At 41.2% G+C, this 10,516-nt stretch overlaps 1 long non-coding RNA gene across 1 annotated transcript; it reads left to right on the forward strand.

Moving 5' to 3' along the window:
- Positions 1-2,222: 2,222 nt before the first annotated feature.
- On the forward strand, positions 2,223-2,993 carry LOC121636037. Its single transcript, XR_006009586.1, has 3 exons — positions 2,223-2,486; positions 2,586-2,766; positions 2,905-2,993. It is a non-coding gene; the product is annotated as an uncharacterized LOC121636037 (long non-coding RNA).
- The last annotated feature ends 7,523 nt before the right edge of the window (positions 2,994-10,516 follow it).

Here is a 10,516-nt window from a genome sequence, read left to right on the forward strand (position 1 = left end):
TCACCACTTTGACCTGCTTCTACTTTAATATGAGACTCCTCAGTGAGGACATGATGGAGGAGATGAAAAGATGCTGCTGACAGGAGGAAACTAGACAGGTGAGGTAGAAGTGGACAGACAGGTATGAGGAGCTGTATAGGCCATAATTCATCCTCACACACACACAGTTTTATTCACACATACACACATTTTCTCTCTCACATACTGTACATATATTCTTACTCTCACATGCTCACATTTTCTTTCCCTCTTTCATTTATTTTCTCTAATTCAGTGGACGTAGTTAATACGGTAATATCTGCATGTAAGAATAGAATATGTATGTAGAAGAAGAGTGTGTGTGTGTGTGTGTGTGTGTGTGTGTGTGTGTGTGTGTGTGTGTGTGTGTGTGTGTGTGAGGAAAGATTTGGTGGAAACGGAAGGAGTTTGGTGGAAAAGGCAGGCAGTTTATGCTGCGCTGTGATTGGCTGAGAAGCAGGTGCAGGTCGTCTCTAGTTCCCGCCTGACATGGATGGAAGAAATGAGACGCAGTGGTTTCAGAAATCTTTCATCATGACATGGTTGTGTTGGTCTCTTGAGCAGCAGAGGACGGTTCATCCGTCCCTAATAAAACTCAGACCGGGTCCAGCATCAGATGAGAGAACTCTTCAGACCTAAAGCCTCAGCAGTCCAGGCATGTACTCAAGACCTGGACCGGAGGGTCGCCACGGTCTTTAAGACACAAGACTCACAAACACTTTGGCAGCTGGACGTCCCGACCGAGGAAAAGGTGAAAATAAAATGTGAATAGAATCTCCAAGTGTTAGTTCCAGTGGACTAAGTCCGTCCTGTAGTGTGTGTTTGCTCATGTAGCTGCAGGCTGTGCTGCTGCTCCCATTAAAGAGAAACACACTTCTGAGAGTCATAGAAGCATCAGCAGTGGCAGCTGGGGAATAACGTGTTGTATGACATGTTGTCAGAGGACAGAAAGTCTTTCTTTGCTGGAGGCTGCGTTCACACCTAATAACCTGCAGACTCTAGACCCGGTCCAGTTGGGGGTCTGCGACATTCTTCCTGCCCCAGTTAATGGGACTATTTTAATAACACACTCTCCTCACCAGAGCAGCTGTTACAGTCGTCTTTCCACCGCTTATCTGGATCACACATTACATAATTAGTTTCTTCACAAGCTGATGGGATAAAAATAAAGCTGGTAAAATGAAGCTGCTCTTTTATTTTTAGTCTTTTAGTAAAACACAAAGAAAAGTGACTTTTCTTTTAGGCTGAGTTTTATCAAACATGTTTCTGTCAGTTCAGATAAAGAGTTCTGGAAACTGCTTCCATCAGTCCAGTCACATCACTGTTGGAGCTTAGTGTGTGTTTAACACAACTAGCGGCCGTTTGCTCCGTCCGTAACCACGGCAAGATGAGGACGTCTCAAAGTATTTACACTGGCTAGAGTTTGATTTAGTTAGTGAAGGTTTGCATGATTCATTTAACTTTTAACAACTGTGGGAACTTTCTACAAACATCAAATATTAACTATAAAATGAATGTGTTCTATTTTCAGGCTAAAATCAGGATCATGATACTGGAAACAAGGACGTCGTCCTTCTTCCGGGACATCCAGCTGTTCTGTCATCAAACGTGGCACAAAGCAGAAGCTGCTGAACGAGGACATGAACTGAACGGATCTGAATTCCAGAAATCTGGGACCAACGGAGTTCCTGAACCAATAAGAGACGCCTTTGGAGGGAAGCTGTCAGCTGATGTCAGGTCTGCACTTATATGTCATTGTTCTTTCTATCAATGTGTAAACGTGCTGTACTGACTACTGACATGGATTTACCTTCATGATTCATGTAGTAATTAATAAAGTACATGTGGTAAATTCCTGTAAATTCCTGCTGACTCATGTTATTGACGGTAGACCTGCTGAGTCATGTCCTCATGAAGGATGGAAAACAAGCAGATGTGTCGCTGCTTTATTGGAGCTGCGTGTTGTGCGTTAATAAGTTTGTTGTTGTTGTGTTTTTTAAGGACTGTTTACTTGAAACTTTTCTACATTGTACTTGATGTTTTCCAGCCTAGAGTTTCTGATGGCATGTGGCAACAGACTGATTTCAGCCAAACTGCAGCTGGACAGCAGCTGGATGCAGATCTGATACACAAAGTCTAGAAATGGAAAGTTGTGTCCATCAGACCAACAAAGCCGATTCTGGGATGTTCGGCTCTCTTGGTGAAACAAGCTAAACATTGTCAGTCAGCACTAATCTTTGTAACGTCAGCTCTTCATGAACTTTCTTTAAACTTTGTGTCTATGAACAAACTGAAGACGTGTTAAATTTCTAGCGAGGAGTAAATGTGGGGCTTTGCTCTGGAATTTGACTGAGATCTAATAATGAGGGAATCTGGTGCTCTACAGAGATGCCGATCACCAAAGTCTGGACAACACAGCTTTTAAAGAAACCAACTGCTGACTTTTCACATACTTTTCAGTTTAACGTGTAAATGTCGTCTTTTTGTGCATTTTTACTGAATTTTATTTGAGTTTCTTTCTTTTTAAACCAATAAAAACCTCTTCAATCTGTCTGTCTCTGTCTTAGATTCAGAGATGGACTGAAAACACTTGGTGTGCTGGACTAAATCCAAGCTCAGCTCTTCTGTGCTGGTCTCCTGCAGCCTCTCAGCTGATGTGGCTGACAGTCTTTTCATTATCCGCCATCTCCAGCTGGCAGCAACAGAAGTTGCTGAGGAAGTTCTTCCTTTCTGGAGACACACGCAGAAGTAAATCCATGGAATTTGACCATTTCTTCTTCTAACTGAAATATTTAGCTGCGTCTGGTCGTTGTGTGTCAGTTTAGAATAGTAAGAGATGTTCTGCTTTCTGTTTATTTTCCAGTTTCTTTCTTCCTTTTCCACCAGATGAGGAAGGAACAGAAACTGGGAACGATCCTCGCCTTTTCCACAGGAGCCAACACTCCTTCACCGACTGGGTTCTCTCCTCCACAAAGAGGAGGATCAGGAAGCTGCAAAGCTGCCGCTGCAAACAGCTGCACTAACTGCTTGAAGCTACGCTGCAGACCTCATACGGAGACCTTCAGGAAAACAGGGGCTCTGCGGTGGGCGGGACCCTTGGTTTTAGCCCAGCGTAACATGTGTACAGGTCTGGATCAAAGTATTCTGTGTTAAGGTCAAGTTCATGTTCAGTTAATTACACAAAGCAACGTGAAACTTTTCTTCTTTTCTCTTGTTTTTATGTGATTTTGTACAATAAATACAAACCTGCTGCATATTTGTCAAACTGAAGTTAATAGATGTGAAGAACGGTTCACATTTTCAGCTGCTTTCTGCAAGTAATGTTGAAATCGAACTTCACTGCAGCTTTTTAGTCAGACACTATTCCACTTTTAAATTTATCTACAGCTCACTTTTTTCCTCTTGATTTTATCGCCTGCTTTTCAAACGGATCAACCAACAAACACTTTGAAATACTTCTTCTTTTGTTTGTTTGCAGTTTTCATGTTTTGGGAAAAGTTTTAGGGTTCATTAAGTCTTACTGCCTTTATTTTTACTGTACAATGATGTAAAATCCACATGAGCCACTAAGTGAAAGAATCTTCTGGCTTTGCAACAAACTGGAATGAAGTTTACAATAGACGGGGTCTCCCAGGCTGCTCATCAGGGGCCACTATCCTGCAGGTTTTGGATGTTTCCGCTGCAGCACACCTGAATCAGGTTAATGGCTCAACATGCTTTGGCAGAACTTTAAAAACAAGCTGCTGAGAAAAGCCATTTAAAGTGAATTAGGTGTGCTGGTGAAGGAAATCTCTTAAAACCTGCACAAGTTCAGCCTTGGAGGACTGGAGCTGGACAGCCCGGCAATGACGAAGCAGAACTTTCAGTCTGATGAAACTCACTTGTGTGCTTCTAAATGATCTGTATAATCACTGATTTCTGGATAACAATTAGAAGAAGTTCGTGGATGTGATTTAATGTGATGTGCAATCCATTTCCTCTTACATGAACGTCTTCATGAGCGTCTGAGTGCAGCTTCTATGAAATGTAGATGGACACATGTGGCATATTGTACAGTAAGAAGGGCAGCTCATCTGGTAAGTTCTACATATTTGTGCTACTTTGTGAACGATCTGAAACAAGCTTCTTCTAGCGGCCGAGCAGGGCTCTATTTTTCTCCTGCATAAAAGCTGAAGCTTTGTTTCTGCGGCTCGTTGCACATGTAATGTGAAATGTTTGTTTCTGCTTGACTCTTCAGCTGTTAGAAAGTTTTTCTCCCAACTTTTAGTCTCACATCAGAGTCCACAAATTTAGCATCAATGATGTTTTTGTTTTAGTCTTTCTGTTCAACAAAGGATGTTAAATGTTAACGTGATTATTTCTTTATGGCAGTTTAGTGAGTTCTCCAGAGCCAGAAGCTTCAATAAAATGTTTCCTGTGGGACTATTTTTCCTACCAGGAACCTGTATAAAAGAAATATCTTTCAATGTCAACATGGAGGTTTGAGCTTGGAGTCACGTTTACAGACAAAGTTTCTGAACAGACCAATAAAAACTTGAAATGGAGCCATTACAAAGCTTGGCACAGTGTTATTTGACTGGAACTTTATAAACTGGATGATATCCATTTTCTATTTGTCACATGATGGAAAACTGTTAAAAAGCTTCTCAGCATCAATCATATGGATAAAACCAGGAATTCCTCCTTCCAAGAAAATGCACAAGGTTGCAGAATAAATACACCATGATTTCCATCATCTTCACATGGATGAAGGTGCTGAAGAGAAGACGTTGTGGCATCACTGAGAGGAATATTAATAGATGAATAACAATATTATTGTGTGGAACTGCTGCAGGATCATCGTTGCCAAAGCCACTAAGGTAAAAGTGTCCTTCATACTTGGGTTATATGTTCCTGCATTGTTGTTAACACCCTGCTGCCACAGCTGAAGAGGAGTTTGTCCTCCTTGTGGTGAAAGACGTGGTTATTCCACCCATTCTGAAACTCACTGGCAGCCCTTTGACTTGGTGGCAAATAGATGTAATGAAGACAAAAGTAGCTCATGAAGAGAAACTAGTACACCTTGCTCCTCCATAAAACTGAACAGATCAGCAAAATGAAACCACACAACTGGATTCAGTTCTGCCCACAATCTCTCAGTTCTTCTGCTCTGACCTGCCAGTAACAACGCCGTCTATTTAATCCTCTCCTGTGATGCATGAAACGGCAACACCAGTGTTTTCCAGTCCGTCATCACGTCTCACTCTAGATGCTTTTCCAAAGTTCTGATGCCACAATGAAAAGGGACAAAACACTTGAGGCTCTGCTGCTGTCTGGACCAGCGAGGTAGATAATGGTCCAACTGAAGCATCAACACAGCCGTGAAACATCATCTTCAGTCTCACCAGCGTGTGCTTTCCATCTATGTGCCTGAGAGAAAGTCAGATCAGTGATTTATTAGTGGGAAAAGCAGAACAAGGCCCAGATTATACATCACAACTTGAAGACAAAACTATTTTAATGGCTTTTTTCTTTCAAAGCTTCATTTAGTTGTATTTTCCTAAAACTGTGGATCCAGTACTTGTACTGATAGATTTACATTTGTATGTATTTTATGTAGTTCTGTGTATTATTACTACACGTGGACACGCTTAGCGAGTCTTGTTAAAGGACTTCCTGGTTTGAGAGTCACTTCCTGTTCAGGGAAGAACTTCCTGTGTCAGTGAAAGTGAGAGACACCAAGCAAACAACAAAAAGGGTTAAATACACAATATGTGTGTCAGAGGAGAAAATATATGTGTGTGAGGACAATATATTTGTGTAAGATGGTAAATGTGTGTATATGTGAGAGGAGAATGAATCCTGGCCTCTACGGCCTCATAGACAGGTGAGGTAGACGTGGACAGACAGGTGATGTGTGGTCAGCTTCCAGATGAAAACAAGACTGATGGAGAAAAATCTGACCCTTCAGATTCAGATGAAATGAAGTCCTGGTCCAGGTCTTTGCAGGTCTGTTAATGAGTCCTTCATCTCAGCCTGGTGGGTTAAAGTGTGGAAACATGGAGACATGCAGGACGGGGTCCTGAGGACCAGGATGGAGAAACACTGCTGGAGAACATCTCAGTGGTGCAAGTGAGGCTGTTAAAGAGGAGGAGGAAGGTCTGATGTTGCTCCTCCTACCTGTCCTCCTCCTACCTGTCCTCCTCCTACCTGTAACCCCTCCTACCTGTCCTCCTCCTACCTGTCCTCCTCCTACCTGTCCTCCTCCTACCTATCCTCCTCCTACCTGTCCTCCTCCTACCTGTCCTCCCTCCATCACAGGTAGAAATGTGACTCATTCCAGGAAGCAGCTCACCTGTGTATCAGTGGAGATTCTTCTTCTTCTTCTTCTCTGAACAAACTGTAAGTGTGAACTTTCCTCTTTGTTTCTGGAATGTTTGGAGAACGTGTTCACTTCTGATTTCAGCTCCAACTTTGATCTCTGCTGTTTGAAGACAAATCTACATGATGATCAGATTATTGATTATTGATCCTGGAATCAAAGTGTGGTCTGCAGCAGTAAAGTGGGAGCCATCAGCTTCCTGCTGCTTCCAGTGAAACATGGATCCTTGGATCAAACTGCTTTAGTAGATAATGAGGCAGAAATGTTGCTGCAGAACAACTTGAACTTTGAGCCTCTCTTTATGTTTCCAGTAACAGGAGTCAGAGAAGTTTTACAAGCTTCATGTTGCAACATCATTTCCTTCATCATCGTTCACCTTCATGTTATTTTAGAAACATCCGTCTTTTCTGTTTCATGTCTTCTTAAAAATCTCCTTCCATCTCACAAGCAGCCAGCAAGGCCTCCACCTCCACTATGTTTTACATCTACTTTACTTAGGGCTGCCAGAACACGTCCATTTATCTGTGGATCAGTAGAAATAAATTCATCTTTAGCTCATTTTTTCAGCTAGAAAAAGCTGAACATTTTACACTAGTTCACACATGACAGTAAACTAAATATCTGAAGCATTTCCAGCTAAATAAGGTGGAAAACATCACCTTCATCTCTAGAAATGATCCACACATTGTAGAAAACAGTAAAATGTCTGAAAGATGATCAATATTCTGGTGAATAATGAAGCAGTTTGGATGTAGTTTTAATCTAAATTCATGTGTAATCAGCTGAAGTGGCTGCAACCAGTCCCAGCACCAGGAGAAGCTAACAGGCCGAGCAGCTGCTGGTTGCCATGGATACGTGGCTCCTGTCTATCAATGAACTTTGACTTGTTTATAAGAGGATGAATCCCGGTTTAATCATTCATTATGTGGCTTTTATGAAGCAGATTAGATAAAGATGCTATAAAACGTTTTTTCCTCTACTGAATAAAAAACCTTCATGTCGACACGTAACCCTCATATTCTGTTAGAATAAGTTATGTTGGGACTCTTATCTACTAAACTTCTAGTTTGAACTTTAAGCTGTAATAAAGTTATGAAAGATTAATATTTTCAGTTTATTTTATTTTCATTTACATCATGATTAATGCATCAGCATAGAGAATTAAGATGCCAGTTTTGACCAAACTAGCAGCTTTATGGAAAAACACATTATAATTAAATATTGTAAAAACTAATTAGACCTGCATCAGTATCAGAAAACCAACTGGTCCATCTGATAGACACATGAGGAGATTCATTTAGTTTCATTATTACTTTTTTTTTTAAATGTCAGAGTTCTCAAAAACCTGTTCAAACCAGATGTGTAGTGTGAACTAAAAACTGCACTAAATTAATCACAGGCCCTTGATGCCTGTTGTCGTAAATTTATGAGAAACCACTTCTGGCCTTTATTTCTATTTTAGTTGCTTTTATTCATTTATATTTATATATTTATTAAGTTGTATTTATGTAACATTTCATAGTATTTTATTTTATTCCAGTCTTTTTCTTTGCGTTATATTTTTCTGTATTTATGGGGATTTTATATAATTGTAAATAAATTCAGGCATTAAAGAGTTAATATTTAGTCACTTTTTTCAGCCTGAGTTTAATCCAGCTGCAGACAATGGCTCTGGAGGCAGAGGAAGAGGAGTAGATGCTGCAGTGGTTGCTGGGTAGCAGTCTAGGTCTCATCTTATTGCTAAAATCATCCGAGCTGCTGGAAGTTGTTTATTTATGCAGTTAAACAGCTGATACATGTTCCTTTCTTCATGTTATTGTTTAACCACTTTCTAATGTCTTATTGTCTAAAGGTATCAGTCTATACTAATAACGAAAGCTAGCCACTGAGCCACAAATACTATGGTAACTTAAAGAACACACACTCACACACACACACACAACTTGCAAATATCTCTAGAAGTAAATTTTGTCACAGCTAAAAAGTACAAGAACTGATTCTAACTACCAGTAAAACAATAATAATAATAAATTCTATATAACATAGCAGCTGATCTTTGTACAGCAGATGATGGAAAGGAGGATTTCAGTTGATGTTCAGATGAATGATGTGTGTTTCCTCTGCAGGTGAGGGTAGAAAGTGTGTGTGAGCTGATGTGAATCCAGCATCATGGATCAGGACAGAGAGGAGGGAGTCCCTCCCTCTAAAACCACTCAGAGGTGAGATGTCCATCTCTAACTGTCCATGACTCTTCTCCATGTCAGAGATCACAACTCACATCACCAAACATCTGGATTCACAGGAACCAGCCTGCACCTGGACCTGGACCTGGACCCAGCTTTGTCTCCATGAAGAGTGACCGATCAAAGGGACATTATATTGATTTCCATCAAAGTTGTGGATCTATAAGACAGTAAGTATTTGTCAGTATTAAAATGTAAAAGTTGAAGCTGAACTCTCAGAATCAGGTTTTACTGTGAATCTTTGCTGCTGCATCATCTGATCTGATTCATCACATCTGAACATCCTGCATCCTCCAATAACTCTAGAAGCACAAACAGCTGCAGTTTGATCCTAAATCCAGTCACATCAGTCTGAATTCATCTGGTTCAGTTCTTTCAAACTCAGCTGTGTTTCAAAGCTTCATGTTTCCAGTGTGTGAGGGAGCCTCCTCCTTACTGGTCATACTGGATGTTACATACGAGTCCGTCTCCTCTGAAGTCCACTGATCACATGGAACGTGGAGCTGACACACTTTCTTCACACAGTCTTTGCAGCTGCAGCTGTCTGTGATGCAGCAGATTAAAGTTCAGCTCCAAGGTCTTCATCAGCTGGAGAAAGTCCAGTCAGTTCAGAGATCATTAGCTGTGGAAGCTGCCACACATCTGGTGGCTCTCTTCCCTGAAAACAGCTGAGCAGCTTCCTCAGATCAGCTGTGTCACCAAAGTCTTTCAGTTTTGTCTCCTCCTGGACCGTAAGCCAACGATCAAAGCAGAGACACATCAGCTTCATCAGCTGAGATCTGCTGCAGCTTTCAGGAGAAGATGTGGACATGAAACCAGGCTGGATGAAGAAAGAAGAACATGTTGGTGTCTGAATGAGCTGCTGCTGCTTTTCTGGAACATTCTGGGACATCAGTCTGACTCTGTTGGAGCTTCTAACATCTATGACTTCTAACAGAGTGAGCTGCTTCTTAGATGAAGTCCTAACTTTCCTCCTCCATGGTTCCACCTCCAATAAGCAGCTGCAGCTCCTGGTTTCTGGATCTCTGATCAGACAGCTGGCTGCAGAATCTCTGCAAGAAATCAGGAGGAATGTTGCAGGAATTTGTCTTCTCACCTGCATCCAGAACATTTCTGGAACATTTCAAGGCTGCAGTTCATGTGTGAAAACAGCTTCATTGAACAGCATTAAAGTTCACGTCCAACGTCAGAAATCTGTGTTTTCTATTTATTTTAGTTCAGCAGAACTTTCCATCAAAGTGAGCTCAATCACTTTCCAATGATTCATTCTCTCCACATAGATCTGTTCACATCATCCTGTTGAAGTTCTTTTCTTTCTCTTTAATTCCACTGTTTACCTGCAAACATCAGATGTTCCAGTGTTGCTTGTTTCCAGTGTAGTTTGTCAACTAAAGAGCAGAATTCATCTGATCAACCAACCAGTAAAGACTTTATCAGAGAATTAGAATGAGTGTGTCAGTATGGTTCCAGACTGAACTGAGGCCTTTCAGAGGCTTTTCATCAGCAGGCTGAGCTGGATGTGGATCTCTGATCAGGCTGGAAGAACTTCTGAGTCTGTCATCAACGTCCATCTGGTCTCTTTGACAGCTCCTCTTCATCAGACATGAGCTCCTCTTCATCACACATGAGCTCCTCTGAAAACATCTGTTCTGAACGTCAGCAGGTCTCTGATGGGTTTTAGACTGAACTCTGAGATTTAATAACATTTCTGCTTTTCTATCAGGATCCTTCAGAAGCTAGAACCTGGATGTAAACCTAAACCTGGATCTCAACCTGGACCTGAACCCAGTTGTGTGTCCATGAAGAGTGACCGGTCTATGGGACATTTAGTTCATTTCCAACAAAGTCCTGGGTCTATCAGACAGTAAGTAGTTGTCAGTATTAAAATGTAAAA

Source organism: Melanotaenia boesemani (assembly GCF_017639745.1).
Source record: "Melanotaenia boesemani isolate fMelBoe1 chromosome 2 unlocalized genomic scaffold, fMelBoe1.pri SUPER_2_unloc_1, whole genome shotgun sequence".
In the NCBI taxonomy this organism is placed as follows: domain Eukaryota; kingdom Metazoa; phylum Chordata; class Actinopteri; order Atheriniformes; family Melanotaeniidae; genus Melanotaenia; species Melanotaenia boesemani.